The sequence below is a fragment of the Palaemon carinicauda genome, chromosome 24, assembly GCF_036898095.1.
Source record: "Palaemon carinicauda isolate YSFRI2023 chromosome 24, ASM3689809v2, whole genome shotgun sequence".
Classification (NCBI taxonomy): Eukaryota; Metazoa; Arthropoda; class Malacostraca; order Decapoda; family Palaemonidae; genus Palaemon; species Palaemon carinicauda.
The window spans coordinates 11334586-11351139 of record NC_090748.1 but is presented as its reverse complement, the minus strand read 5'-3'; positions in this window follow the sequence as shown (position 1 = coordinate 11351139).

Sequence of the window (16554 nt, the reverse complement as noted above, 5' to 3'; positions counted from 1 at the left end):
GAGGGACCAAGGAGTTGGACAATAGAAGATAAAAAAGAAAATAGAATCTCGTTTTGAGGAGGAAATATCCTTTGATGTAGAGGTACAAGGCTACATTATAGGATAAAGTACTGGCTCAGGTAGAAGGACCAAGGAGTTGGACAATAGAAGATAAAAAAGAAAGTAGAATTTCATTTTGAGGAGGAAATATCCTTTGATGTAGAGGTACAAGGCTATATTATAGGATAAAGTACTGGCTCAGGTAGAAGGACCAAGGAGTTGGACTATAAAAAAAAAAAAATAAAAGAACTTTGTTTTGAGGAGGAAATATCCTTTGATGTAGATGTACAAGGCTACATTATAGGATAATGTACTGGCTCAGATAGAAGGACCAAGGAGTTGGACGATAGAAGATAAAAGAGAAAATAGAATCTCGTTTTGAGGAGGAAATATCCTTTAATGTAGAGGTACAAGGCTACATTATAGGATAAAGTACTTGCTCAGTTAGAAGGACCAAGGAGTTAGACAATAGAAAATAAAAAAGAAAATAGAATCTCGTTTTGAGGAGGAAATATCCTTTGATGTAGATGTACAAGGCTACATTATAGGATAAAGTACTGGCTCAGTTAGAAGGACCAAGGAGTTGGACAATAGAAGATTAAAAAGAAAATAGAATCTCGTTTTGAGGAGGAAATATCCTTTGATGTAGAGGTACAAGGCTACATTATAAGATAAAGTACTGGCTCAGTTAGAAGGACCAAGGAGTTGGACAATAAAAAAAAAAAAAAAAAAAAAAAAAAAACTTTGTTTTGAGGAGGAAATATCCTTTGATGTAGAGGTACAAGGCTATATTATAGGATAAAGTACTGGCTCAGTTAAAAGGACCAAGGAGTTGGACAATAAAAAAAAAAAAAAAAAAAAAAAAAAGAACTTTGTTTTGAGAAGGAAATATCCTTTGATGTAGAGGTACAAGGCTACATTATAGGATAAAGTACTGGCTCAGGTAGAGGGACCAAGGAGTTGGACAATAGAAGATAAAAAAGAAAATAGAATCTCGTTTTGAGGAGGAAATATCCTTTGATGTAGAGGTACAATGCTACATTATAGGATAAAGTACTGGCTCAAGTAGAAGGACCAAGGAGTTGGAGAATAGAAGATAAAAAAGAAAATAGAATCTCGTTTTGAGGAGGAAATATCCTTTGATATAGAGGTACAAGGCTACATTATAGGATAAAGTACTGGCTCAGGTAGAAGGACCAAGGAGTTGGACAATAGAAGATAAAAAAGAAAATAGAATATCATTTTGAGGAGGAAATATCCTTTGATGTAGAGGTACAAGGCTATATTATAGGATAAAGTACTGGCTCAGGTAGAAGGACCAAGGAGTTGGACTATAAAAAAAAAAAATAAAAGAACTTTGTTTTGAGGAGGAAATATCCTTTGATGTAGAGGTACAAGGCTACATTATAGGATAAAGTACTGGCTCAGTTAGAAGGACCAAGGAGTTGGACGATAGAAGATAAAAGAGAAAATAGAATCTCGTTTTGAGGAGGAAATATCCTTTGATGTAGAAATACAAGGCTACATTATAGGATAAAGTACTGGCTCAGTTAGAAGGACCAAGGAGTTGGACAATAGAAGATAAAAAAGAAAATAGAATCTCGTTTTGAGGAGGAAATATCCTTTGATGTAGATGTACAAGGCTACATTATAGGATAAAGTACTGGCTCAGTTAGAAGGACCAAGGAGTTGGACAATAGAAGATTAAAAAGAAAATAGAATCTCGTTTTGAGGAGGAAATATCCTTTGATGTAGAGGTACAAGGCTACATTATAGGATAAAGTACTGGCTCAGTTAGAAGGACCAAGGAGTTGGACAATAGAAGATTAAAAAGAAAATAGAATCTCGTTTTGAGGAGGAAATATCCTTTGATGTAGAGGTACAAGGCTACATTATAGGATAAAGTACTGGCTCAGTTAGAAGGACCAAGGAGTTGGACAATAGAAGATTAAAAAGAAAATAGAATCTCGTTTTGAGGAGGAAATATCCTTTGATGTAGAGGTACAAGGCTACATTATAGGATAAAGTACTGGTTCAGGTAGAAGGACCAAGGAGTTGGACTATAAAAAAAAAGAAAAAAAAAGAACTTTGTTTTGAGGAGGAAATATCCTTTGATGTAGAGGTACAAGGCTACATTATAGGATAAAGTACTGGCTCAGGTAGAAGGACCAAGGAGTTGGACAATAGAAGATAAAAAAGAAAATAGAATCTTGTTTTGAGGAGGAAATATCCTTTGATGCAGAGGTACAAGGCTACATTATAGGATAAAGTACTGGCTCAGGTAGAAGGACCAAGGAGTTGGACAATAGAAGATAAAAAAGAAAATAGAATCTTGTTTTGAGGAGGAAATATCCTTTGATGCAGAGGTACAAGGCTACATTATAGGATAAAGTACTGGCTCAGGTAGAAGGACCAAGGAGTTGGACAATAGAAGATAAAAAAGAAAAAATAACTGTTTTGAGGAGGAAATATCCTTTGATGCAGAGGTACAAGGCTACATTATAGGATAAAGTACTGGCTCAGGTAGAAGGACCAAGGAGTTGGACAATAGAAGATAAAAAAGAAAATAGAATCTCGTTTTGAGGAGGAAATATCCTTTGATGCAGAGGTACAAGGCTACATTATAGGATAAAGTACTGGCTCAGGTAGAAGGACCAAGGAGTTGGACAATAGAAGATAAAAAAGAAAATAGAATCTCGTTTTGAGGAGGAAATATCCTTTGATGTAGAGGTACAAGGCTACATTATAGGATAAAGTACTGGCTCAGGTAGAAGGACCAAGGAGTTGGACAATAGAAGATAAAAAAGAAAATAGAATCTCGTTTTGAGGAGGAAAAATCCTTTGATGTAGAGGTACAAGGCTACATTATAGGATAAAGTACTGGCTCAGGTAGAAGGACCAAGGAGTTGGACAATAGAAGATAAAAAAGAAAATAGAATCTCGTTTTGAGGAGGAAATATCCTTTAATGTAGAGGTACAAGGCTACATTATAGGATAAAGTACTGGCTCAGGTAGAAGGACCAAGGAGTTGGACAATAGAAGATAAAAAAGAAAATAGAATCTCGTTTTGAGGAAAAAATATCCTTTGATGTAGAGGTACAAGGCTACATTATAGGATAAAGTACTGGCTCAGGTAGAAGGACCGAGCAGTTGGACTATAAAAAAAAAAAAAAAAAAAAAAAAAAACTTTGTTTTGGGGAGGAAATATCCTTTGATGTAGAGGTACAAGGCTATATTATAGGATAAAGTACTGGCTCAGGTAGAAGGACCGAGGAGTTGGACTATAAAAAAAGAAAAAAAAAAAAGAACTTTGTTTTGAGGAGGAAATATCCTTTGATGTAGAGGTACAAGGCTACATTATAGGATAAAGTACTGGCTCAGGTGGAAGAACCAAGGAGTTGGAGAATAGAAGATAAAAAAAAATAGAATCTCGTTTTGAGGAGGAAATATCCTTTAATGTAGAGGTACAAGGCTGCATTATAGGATAAAGTACTGGCTCAGGTAGAAGGACCAAGGAGTTGGACTATAAAAAAAAAAAAAAAAAAAAATTGTCTTGAGGAAGAAATATCCTTTAATGTAGAGATACAAGGCTACATTATAGGATAAAGTACGGGCTCAGTTAGAAGGACTAAGGAGTTGGACAATAGAAGATAAAAAAGAAAATAGAATCTTGTTTTGAGGAGGAAATATCCTTTGATGTAGAGGTACAAGGCTACATTATAGGATAAAGTACTGGCTCAGGTAGAAGGACCAAGGAGTTGGATAATAGAAGATAAAAAAGAAAATAGAATCTCGTTTTGAGGAGGAAATATCCTTTGATGTAGAGGTACAAGGCTACATTATAGGATAAAGTACTGGCTCAGGTAGAAGGACCAAGGAGTTGGACAATAGAAGATGAAGAAGAAAATAGAATCTCGTTTTGAGGAGGAAATATCCTTTGATGTAGGAGTACAGGCCTTCATCATTGGATAAAGTACTGACGCAGTGGAAAGGACCAAGTAGTTGGACCATAGAAGATGAGAAGAAAAAGGAACTTTATTTTGAAGAGGAAATATTCTTTGATGTAGGAGTACAGGCCTTCATCATTGGATAAAGTACTGACTCAGTGGAAAGGACCAAGTAGTTGGACCGTAGAAGATGAAGAGAAAAAGGAACTTTATTTTGAGGAGGAAATATCCTTTGATGTAGAGGTACAAGGCTACATTATAGGATAAAGTACTGGCTCAGGTAGAAGGACCAAGGAGTTGGACTATAAAAAAAAAAAAAAAAGAAAAAAAAAAAAAAAAAAAAAAAAAAAAAAACTTTGTTTTGAGGAGGAAATATCCTTTGATGTAGAGGTACAAGGCTACATTATAGGATAAAGTACTGGCTCAGGTAGAAGGACCAAGGAGTTGGACTATAGAAGATAAATAAGAAAATAGAATCTCGTTTTGAGGAGGAAATATCCTTTGATGTAGAGGTACAAGGCTACATTATAGGATAAAGTACTGGCTCAGTTAGAAGGACCAAGGAGTTGGATAATAGAAGATAAAAAAGAAAATAGAATCTCGTTTTGAGGAGGAAATATCCTTTGATGTAGAGGTACAAGGCTACATTATAGGATAAAGTACTGGCTCAGGTAGAAGGACCAAGGAGTTGGACAATAGAAGATGAAGAAGAAAATAGAATCTCGTTTTGAGGAGGAAATATCCTTTGATGTAGAGGTACAAGGCTACATTATAGGATAAAGTACTGGCTCAGGTAGAAGGACTAAGGAGTTGGACAATAGAAGATAAAAAAGAAAATAGAATCTCGTTTTGAGGAGGAAATATCCTTTGATGTAGAGGTACAAGGCTACATTATAGGATAAAGTACTGGCTCAGGTAGAAGGACCAAGGAGTTGGACAATAGAAGATAAAAAAGAAAATAGAATCTCGTTTTGAGGAGGAAATATCCTTTGATGTAGAGGTATAAGGCTACATTATAGGATAAAGTATTGGCTCAAGTAGAAGGACCAAGGAGTTGGACAATAGAAGATGAAGAAGAAAATAGAATCTCGTTTTGAGGAGGAAATATCCTTTGATGTAGAGGTACAAGGCTACATTATAGGATACAGTACTGGCTCAGGTAGAAGGACCAAGGAGTTGGACAATAGAAGATAAAAAAGAAAATAGAATCTCGTTTTGAGGAGGAAATATCCTTTGATGTAGAGGTACAAGGCTACATTATAGGATAAAGTACTGGCTCAGGTAGAAGGACCAAGGAGTTGGACAATAAAAGATGAAGAAGAAAATAGAATCTCGTTTTGAGGAGGAAATATCCTTTGATGTAGAGGTACAAGGCTACATTATAGGATAAAGTACTGGCTCAGGTAAAAGGACTATTAAAAAAAAAAAAAAAAAAAAAAAAAAAAACTTTGTTTTGAGGAGGAAATATCCTTTGATGTGGAGGTACAAGGCTATATTATAGGATAAAGTACTGGCTCAGGTAAAAGGACCTAGGAGTTGGACTATTAAAAAAAAAAAAAAAAAAAAAAAAAGAACTTTGTTTTGAGGAGGAAATATCCTTTGATGTAGAGGTACAAGGCTACATTATAGGATAAAGTACTGGCTCAGTTAGAAGGACCAAGGAGTTGGACGATAGAAGATGAATTAGAAAATAGAATCTCGTTTTGAGGAGGAAATATCCTTTGATGTAGAGGTACAAGGCTACATTATAGGATAAAGTACTGGCTCAGTTAGAAGGACCAAGGAGTTGGACAATAGAAGATAAAAAAGAAAATAGAATCTCGTTTTGAGGAGGAAATATCCTTTGATGTAGAGGTACAAGGCTACATTATAGGATAAAGTACTGGCTCAGTTAGAAGGACCAAGGAGTTGGACAATAGAAGATAAAAAAGAAAATAGAATCTCGTTTTGAGGAGGAAATATCCTTTGATGTAGAGGTACAAGGCTACATTATAGGATAAAGTACTGGCTCAGTTAGAAGGACCAAGGAGTTGGACAATAAAAGATAAAAAAGAAAATAGAATCTCGTTTTGAGGAGGAAATATCCTTTGATGTAGAGGTACAAGGCTACATTATAGGATAAAGTACTGGCTCAGGTAGAAGGACCTAGGAGTTGGACTATTAAAAAAAAAAAAAAAAAAAAAAGAACTTTGTTTTGAGGAGGAAATATCCTTTGATGTAGAGGTACAAGGCTACATTATAGGATAAAGTACTGGCTCAGGTACAAGGACCAAGGAGTTGGACAATAAAAAAAAAAAAAAAAAAAAAAAAATGTTTTGAGAAGGAAATATCCTTTGATGTAGAGGTACAAGGCTACATTATAGGATAAAGTACTGGCTCAGTTAGAAGGACCAAATAGTTGGGGAAAAAAAAAAAAAAAAAAAAAAAAAAAAAAAAAAAAAAAAAAAAAAAAAAAAAAAAAACTGTTTCGAGTAGGAAATATCCTTTGATGTAGAGGTACAAGGCTACATTATAGGATAAAGTACTGGCTCAGCTAGAAGGACGAAGGAGTTGGACAATAAAAGAAGAAAAAAAAAAAAAAGAAAAGAACTTTGTTTTGAGGAGGAAATATCCTTTGATGTAGAGGTACAAGGCTGCATTATGGGATAAAGTCCTGGCTCAGTTAGAAGGACCAGATAGTTGGACAGAAAAAAAAAAAAAATAGGAACTTTGTTTTGAGGAGGAAACATCCTTTGATGCAGAGGTACAAGGCTGCATTATAGGATAAAGTCCTGGCTCAGTTAGAAGGACCAAGGAGTTGGACTATGGAAAAAAAAAAAAAAGAAAAAAAAAAAACTTTGTTTTGAGGAGGAAATATCCTTTGATGTAGAGGTACAAGGCTACATTATAGGATAAAGTACTGGCTCAGTTAGAAGGACCAAGGAGTTGGACAATAGAAGATAAAAAAGAAAAAAGAACTTTGTTTTGAGGAGGAAATATCCTTTGATGTAGAGGTAAAAGGCTACATTATAGGATAAAGTACGGGCTCAGTTAGAAGGACCAAAAAGTTGGACAATAGAAGATAAAAAAGAAAAAAGAACTTTGTTTCGAGGAGGAAATATCCTTTGATGTAGAGGTACAAGGCTACAGTATAGGATAAAGTGTGGACTCAGATAGAAGGACCAAATAGTTGGACCATAGAAGATGAGGAGAAAAAGGAACTTTATTTTGAAGAGGAAATATCCTTTGATGCAGGAGTACAGGCCTTCATCATTGAATAAATTACTGACTCAGTGGAAAGGACCAAGTAGTTGGACCATAGAAGATGAGGAGAAAAAGGAACTTTATTTTGAAGAGGAAATATCCTTTGATGTAGGAGTACAGGCCTTCATCATTGGATAAAGTACTGACTCAGTGGAAAGGACCAAGTAGTTGGACCATAGAAGATGAAGAAAAAAAGGAACTATTTTGAGGAGGAAATATCCTTTGATGTAGGAGTACAGGCCTTCATCATTGAATAAAGTACTGACTCAGTGGAAAGGACCAAGTAGTTGGACCATAGAAGATGAAGAAAAAAAGGAACTATTTTGAGGAGGAAATATCCTTTGATGTAGGAGTACAGGCCTTCATCATTGAATAAATTACTGACTCAGTGGAAAGGACCAAGTAGTTGGACCATAGAAGATGAGGAGAAAAAGGAACTTTATTTTGAAGAGGAAATATCCTTTGATGTAGGAGTACAGGCCTTCATCATTGGATAAAGTACTGACTCAGTGGAAAGGACCAAGTAGTTGGACCATAGAAGATGAAGAAAAAAAGGAACTATTTTGAGGAGGAAATATCCTTTGATGTAGGAGTACAGGCCTTCATCATTGAATAAAGTACTGACTCAGTGGAAAGGACCAAGTAGTTGGACCATAGAAGATGAAGAAAAAAAGGAACTATTTTGAGGAGGAAATATCCTTTGATGTAGGAGTACAGGCCTTCATCATTGAATAAATTACTGACTCATTTTAAATGACCAAGTAGTTGGACCATAGAAGATGAGGAGAAAAAGGAACTTTATTTTGAAGAGGAAATATCTTTTGATGTAGGAATACAGGCCTTCATCATTGAATAAATTACTGACTCAGTGGAAAGGACCAAGTAGTTGGACCGTAGAAGATGAAGAGCAAAAGGAACTTTATTTTGAGGAGGAAATATCCTTTGATATGAGAGTACAGGCCTTCATCATTGGATAAAGTACTGACTCAGTGGAAATGACCAAGTAGTTGGACCGTAGAAGATGAAGAGAAAAAGGAACTATTTTGAGGAGGAAATATCCTTTGATGTAGGAGTACAGGCCTTCATCATTGGATAAAGTACTGACTCAGTGGAAAGGACCAAGTAGTTGGACCATAGAAGATTAGGAGAAAAAAGAACTTTATTTTTGAAGAGGAAATATCCTTTGATGTAGGAGTACAGGCCTTCATCATTGGATAAAGTACTGACTCAGTGGAAAGGACCAAGTAGTTGAACCATAGAAGATGAAGAGAAAAAGGAACTTTATTTTGAAGAGGAAATATCCTTTGATGTTGGAGTGCAGGCCTTCATCATTGGATAAAGTACTGACTCAGTGGAAAGGACCAAGTAGTTGGACCATAGAAAATGAAGAGAAAAAAGGAACTTTATTTTGAAGAGGAAATATCCTTTGATGTAGGAGTACAGGCCTTCATCATTGGATAAAGTACTGACTCAGTGGAAAGGACCAAGTAGTTGGACCATAGAAGATGAAGAGAAAAAGGAACTTTATTTTGAAGAGGAAATATCCTTTGATGTAGGAGTACAGGCCTTCATCATTGGATAAAGTACTGACTCAGTGGAAAGTACCAAGTAGTTGGACCATAGAAGATGAGGAGAAAGAGGAACTTTATTTTGAAGAGGAAATATCCTTTGATGTAGGAGTACAGGCCTTCATCATTGGATAAAGTACTGACTCAGTGGAAAGTACCAAGTAGTTGGACCATAGAAGATGAGGAGAAAAAGGAACTTTATTTTGAAGAGGAAATATCCTTTGATGTAGGAGTACAGGCCTTCTTCATTGGATAAGGTACTGACTCAGTGGAAAGGACCAAGTAGTGGGACCATAGAAGATGAAGAAAAAAAGGAACTATTTTGAGGAGGAAATATCCTTTGATGTAGGAGTACAGGCCTTCATCATTGGATAAAGTACTGACTCAGTGGAAAGGACCAAGTAGTTGGACCATAGAAGATGAAGAAAAATAGAAACTATTTTTAGGAGGAAATATCCTTTCATGTAAGAATACAGGCCTTCATCATTGGATAAAGTACTGACTCAGTGGAAAGGACCAAGTAGTTGAACCATAGAAGATGAAGAAAAGAAGGAACTATTTTGAGGAGGAAATATCCTTTTGATGTAGGAGTACAGGCCTTCATCATTGGATAAAGTACTGACTCAGTGGAAAGGACCAAGTAGTTGGACCATAGAAGATGAAGAAAAAAAGGAACTATTTTGAGGAGGAAATATCCTTTGATGTAGGAGTACAGGCCTTCATCATTGGATAAAGTACTGACTCAGTGGAAAGGACCAAGTAGTTGGACCATAGAAGATGAAGAAAAAAAGGAACTATTTTGAGGAGGAAATATCCTTTGATGTAGGAGTACAGGCCTTCATCATTGGATAAAGTACTGACTCAGTGGAAAGGACCAAGTAGTTGGACCATAGAGGATGAAGAGAAAAAGGAACTTTATTTTGAAGAGGAAATATCCTTTGATGTAGGAGTACAGGCCTTCATCATTGGATAAAGTACTGACTCAGTGGAAAGGACCAAGTAGTTGGACCATAGAAGATGAAGAGAAAAAGGAACTTTATTTTGAAGAGGAAATATCCTTTGTTGTAGGAGTACAGGCCTTCATCATTGGATAAAGTACTGACTCAGTGGAAAGGACCAAGTAGTTGGACCATAGAAGATGAAGAATAAAAAGGAACTATTTTGAGGAGAAAATATTCTTTGATGTAGGAGTACAGGCCTTCATCATTGGATAAAGTACTGACTCAGTGTAAAGGACCAAGTAGTTGGACCATAGAGGATGAAGAGAAAAAGGATCTTTATTTTGAAGAGGAAATATCCTTTGATGTAGGAGTACAGGCCTTCATCATTGGATAAAGTACTGACTCAGTGGAAAGGACCAAGTAGTTGGACCATAGAGGATGAAGAAAAAAAGGAACTTTATTTTGAAGAGGAAATATCCTTTGATGTAGGAGTAGAGGCCTTCATCATTGGATAAGGTACTGATTCAGTGGAAAGGACCAAGTAGTTGGACCATAGAAGATGAAGAAAAAAAGGAACTATTTTTAGGAGGAAATATCCTTTGTTGTAGGAGTACAGGCCTTCATCATTGGATAAAGTACTGACTCAGTGGAAAGGACCAAGTTGTTGGACCATAGAAGATGAAGAGAAAAAGGAACTTTATTTTGAAGGAGAAATATCCTTTGATGTAGGAGTACAGGCCTTCATCATTGGATAAAGTACTGACTCAGTGGAAAGGACCAAGTAGTTAGACCATAGAGGATGAAGAAAAAAAGGAACTATTTTGAGGAGGAAATATTCTTTGATGTAGGAGTACAGGCCTTCATCATTGGATAAAGTACTGACTCAGTGGAAAGGACCAAGTAGTTGGACCATAGAAGATGAGAAGAAAAAGGAACTTTATCTTGAAGAGGACATATCCTTTGATGTAGGAGTACATGCCTTCATCATTGGATAAAGTACTGACTCAGTGTAAAGGACCAAGTAGTTGGACCATAGAGGATGAAGAGAAAAAAGGAACTTTATTTTGAAGAGGAAATATCCTTTGATGTAGGAGTACAGGCCTTCATCATTGGATAAAGTACTGACTCAGTGGAAAGGACCAAGTAGTTGGACCATAGAAGATGAAGAGAAAAAGGAACTTTATTTTGAAGAGGAAATATCCTTTGATGTAGGAGTACAGGCCTTCATCATGGATAAAGTACTGACTCAGTGGAAAGGACCAAGTAGTTGGACCATAGAAGATGAAGAGAAAAAGGAACTTTATTTTGAAGAGGAAATATCCTTTGATGTAGGAATACAGGCCTTCATCATTGGATAAAGTACTGACTCAGTGGAAAGGACCAAGTAGTTGGACCGTAGAAGATGAAGAGAAAAATGAACTTTATTTTGAGGAGGAAATATCCTTTGATATAGGAGTACACGCCTTCATCATTGCATAAAGTACTGACTCAGTGGAAAGGACCAAGTAGTTGGACCGTAGAAGATGAAGAGAAAAAGGAACTATTTTGAGGAGGAAATATCCTTTGATGTAGGAGTACAGGCCTTCATCATTGGATAAAGTACTGACTCAGTGGAAAGGACCAAGTAGTTGGACCATAGAAGATTAGGAGAAAAAAGAACTTTATTTTGAAGAGGAAATATCCTTTGATGTAGGAGTACAGGCCTTCATCATTGGATAAAGTAATGACTCAGTGGAAAGGACCAAGTAGTTGAACCATTGAAGATGAAGAGAAAAAGGAACTTTATTTTGAAGAGAAAATATCCTTTGATGTTGGAGTGCCGGCCTTCATCATTGGATAAAGTACTGACTCAGTGGAAAGGACCAAGTAGTTGGACCATAGAAAATGAAGAGAAAAAGGAACTTCATTTTGAAGAGGAAATATCCTTTGATGTAGGAGTACAGGCCTTCATCATTGGATAAAGTACTGACTCAGTGGAAAGTGCCAAGTAGTTGGACCATAGAAGATGAGGAGAAAAAGGAACTTTATTTTGAAGAGGAAATATCCTTTGATGTAGGAGTACAGGCCTTCATCATTGGATAAGGTACTGACTCAGTGGAAAGGACCAAGTAGTTGGACCATAGAAGATGAAGAAAAAAAGGAACTATTTTGAGGAGGAAATATCCTTTGATGTAGGAGTAGAGGCCTTCATCATTGGATAAAGTACTGACTCAGTGGAAAGGACCAAGTAGTTGGACCATAGAAGATGAAGAAAAATAGGAACTATTTTTAGGAGGAAATATCCTTTGATGTAAGAGTACAGGCCTTCATCATTGGATAAAGTACTGACTCAGTGGAAAGGACCAAGTAGTTGAACCATAGAAGATGAAGAAAAAAAGGAACTATTTTGAGGAGGAAATATCCTTTTGATGTAGGAGTACAGGCCTTCATCATTGGATAAAGTACTGACTCAGTGGAAAGGACCAAGTAGTTGGACCATAGAAGATGAAGAAAAAAAGGAACTATTTTGAGGAGGAAATATCCTTTGATGTAGGAGTACAGGCCTTCATCATTGGATAAAGTACTGACTCAGTGGAAAGGACCAAGTAGTTGGACCATAGAAGATGAAGAAAAAAAGGAACTATTTTGAGGAGGAAATATCCTTTGATGTAGGAGTAGAGGCCTTCATCATTGGATAAAGTACTGACTCAGTGGAAAGGACCAAGTAGTTGGACCATAGAGGATGAAGAGAAAAAGGAACTTTATTTTGAAGAGGAAATATCCTTTGATGTAGGAGTACAGGCCTTCATCATTGGATAAAGTACTGACTCAGTGGAAAGGACCAAGTAGTTGGATCATAGAAGATGAAGAGAAAAAGGAACTTTATTTTGAAGAGGAAATATCCTTTGATGTAGGAGTACAGGCCTTCATCATTGGATAAAGTACTGACTCAGTGGAAAGGACTAAGTAGTTGGACCATAGAAGATGAAGAAAAAAAAGGAACTATTTTGAGGAGGAAATATTCTTTGATGTAGGAGTACAGGCCTTCATCATTGGATAAAGTACTGACTCAGTGTAAAGGACCAAGTAGTTGGACCATAGAGGATGAAGAGAAAAGGGAACTTTATTTTGAAGAGGAAATATCCTTTGATGTAGGAGTACAGGCCTTCATCATTGGATAAAGTACTGACTCAGTGGAAAGGACCAAGTAGTTGGACCATAGAGGATGAAGAAAAAAAGGAACTTTATTTTGAAGAGGAAATATCTTTTGATGTAGGAGTAGAGGCCTTCATCATTGGATAAAGTACTGATTCAGTGGAAAGGACCAAGTAGTTGGACCATAGAAGATGAAGAAAAAAAGGAACTATTTTTAGGAGGAAATATCCTTTGTTGTAGGAGTACAGGCCTTCATCATTGGATAAAGTACTGACTCAGTGGAAAGGACCAAGTTGTTGGACCATAGAAGATGAAGAGAAAAAGGAACTTTATTTTGAAGGGGAAATATCCTTTGATGTAGGAGTACAGGCCTTCATCATTGGATAAAGTACTGACTCAGTGGAAAGGACCAAGTAGTTAGACCATAGAAGATGAAGAAAAAAAGGAACTATTTTGAGGAGGAAATATTCTTTGATGTAGGAGTACAGGCCTTCATCATTGGATAAAGTACTGACTCAGTGGAAAGGACCAAGTAGTTGGACCATAGAAGATGAGAAGAAAAAGGAACTTTATTTTGAAGAGGAAATATCCTTTGATGTAGGAGTACATGCCTTCATCATTGGATAAAGTACTGACTCAGTGTAAAGGACCAAGTAGTTGGACCATAGAGGATGAAGAGAAAAAGGAACTTTATTTTGAAGAGGAAATATCCTTTGATGTAGGAGTATAGGCCTTCATCATTGGATAAAGTACTGACTCAGTGGAAAGGACCAAGTAGTTGGACCATAGAAGATGAAGAGAAAAAGGAACTTTATTTTGAAGAGGAAATATCCTTTGATGTAGGAGTACAGGCCTTCATCATGGATAAAGTACTGACTCAGTGGAAAGGACCAAGTAGTTGGACCATAGAAGATGAAGAGAAAAAGGAACTTTATTTTGAAGAGGAAATATCCTTTGATGTAGGAATACTGGCCTTCATCATTGGATAAAGTACTGACTCAGTGGAAAGGACCAAGTAGTTGGACCGTAGAAGATGAAATGAAAAATGAACTTTATTTTGAGGAGGAAATATCCTTTGATATAGGAGTACACGCCTTCATCATTGGATAAAGTACTGACTCAGTGGAAAGGACCAAGTAGTTGGACCGTAGAAGATGAAGAGAAAAAGGAACTATTTTGAGGAGGAAATATCCTTTGATGTAGGAGTACAGGCCTTCATCATTGGATAAAGTACTGACTCAGTGGAAAGGACCAAGTAGTTGGACCATAGAAGATTAGGAGAAAAAAGAACTTTATTTTGAAGAGGAAATATCCTTTGATGTAGGAGTACAGGCCTTCATCATTGGATAAAGTACTGACTCAGTGGAAAGGACCAAATAGTTGAACCATAGAAGATGAAGAGAAAAAGGAACTTTATTTTGAAGAGAAAATATCCTTTGATGTTGGAGTGCAGGCCTTCATCATTGGATAAAGTACTGACTCAGTGGAAAGGACCAAGTAGTTGGACCATAGAAGATGAAGAGAAAAAGGAACTTTATTTTGAAGAGGAAATATCCTTTGATGTAGGAGGACAGGCCTTCATCATTGGATAAAGTACTGACTCAGTGGAAAGGACCAAGTAGTTGGACCATAGAAGATGAAGAAAAAAAGGAACTATTTTGTGGAGGAAATATCCTTTGATGTAGGAGTACATGCCTTCATCATTGGATAAAGTACTGACTCAGTGGAAAGGACCAAGTAGTTGGACCATAGAAGATGAAGAAAAATAGGAACTATTTTTAGGAGGAAATATCCTTTGATGTAGGAGTACAGGCCTTCATCATTGGATAAAGTACTGACTCAGTGGAAAGGACCAAGTAGTTGAACCATAGAAGATGAAGAAAAAAAGGAACGATTTTGAGGAGGAAATATCCTGTTGATGTAGGAGTACAGGCCTTCATCATTGGATAAAGTACTGACTCAGTGGAAAGGACCAAATAGTTGAACCATAGAAGATGAAGAGAAAAAGGAACTTTATTTTGAAGGGGAAATATCCTTTGATGTTGGAGTGCAGGCCTTCATCATTGGATAAAGTACTGACTCAGTGGAAAGGACCAAGTAGTTGGACCATAGAAAATGAAGAGAAAAAGAAACTTTATTTTGAAGAGGAAATATCCTTTGATGTAGGAGGACAGGCCTTCATCATTGGATAAAGTACTGACTCAGTGGAAAGGACCAAGTAGTTGGACCATAGAAGATGAAGAAAAAAAGGAACTATTTTGAGGAGGAAATATCCTTTGATGTAGGAGTACAGGCCTTCATCATTGAATAAAGTACTGACTCAGTGGAAAGGACCAAGTAGTTGGACCATAGAAGATGAATAAAAAAAGGAACTATTTTGAGGAGGAAATATCCTTTTGATGTAGGAGTACAGGCCTTCATCATTGGATAAAGTACTGACTCAGTGGAAAGGACCAAGTAGTTAGACCATAGAAGATAAAGAAAAAAGGAACTATTTTGAGGAGGAAATATTCTTTGATGTAGGAGTACAGGCCTTCATCATTGGATAAAGTACTGACTCAGTGGAAAGGACCAAGTAGTTGGACCATAGAAGATGAGAAGAAAAAGGAACTTTATTTTGAAGAGGAAATATCCTTTGATGTAGGAATACAGGCCTTCATCATTGGATAAAGTACTGACTCAGTGGAAAGGACCAAGTAGTTGGACCATAGAAGATGAAGAAAAAAAGGAACTATTTTGAGGAGGAAATATCCTTTGATGTAGGAGTACATGCCTTCATCATTGGATAAAGTACTGACTCAGTGTAAAGGACCAAGTAGTTGGACCATAGAGGATGAAGAGAAAAAGGAACTTTATTTTGAAGAGGAAATATCCTTTGATGTAGGAGTACAGGCCTTCATCATTGGATAAAGTACTGACTCAGTGGAAAGGACCAAGTAGTTGGACCATAGAAGATGAAGAGAAAAAGGAACTTTATTTTGAAGAGGAAATATCCTTTGATGTAGGAGTACAGGCCTTCTTCATTGGATAAAGTACTGATTCAGTGGAAAGGACCAAGTAGTTGGACCATAGAAGATGAAGAAAAAAAGGAACTATTTTTAGGAGGAAATATCCTTTGTTGTAGGAGTACAGGCCTTCATCATTGGATAAAGTACTGACTCAGTGGAAAGGACCAAGTTGTTGGACCAGAGAAGATGAAGAGAAAAAGGAACTTTATTTTGAGGAGGAAATATCCTTTGATGTAGGAGTACAGGCCTTCATCATTGGATAAAGTACTGACTCAGTGGAAAGGACCAAGTAGTTAGACCATAGAAGATGAAGAAAAAAAGGAACTATTTTAAGGAGGAAATATTCTTCGATGTAGGAGTACAGGCCTTCATCATTGGATAAAGTACTGACTCAGTGGAAAGGACCAAGTAGTTGGACCATAGAAGATGAGAAGAAAAAGGAACTTTATTTTGAAGAGGAAATATCCTTTGATGTAGGAGTACATGCCTTCATCATTGGATAAAGTACTGACTCAGTGTAAAGGACCAAGTAGTTGGACCATAGAGGATGAAGAGAAAAGGGAACTTTATTTTGAAGAGGAAATATCCTTTGATGTAGGAGTACAGGCCTTCATCATTGGATAAAGTACTGACTCAGTGGAAAGGACCAAGTAGTTGGACCATAGAAGATGAA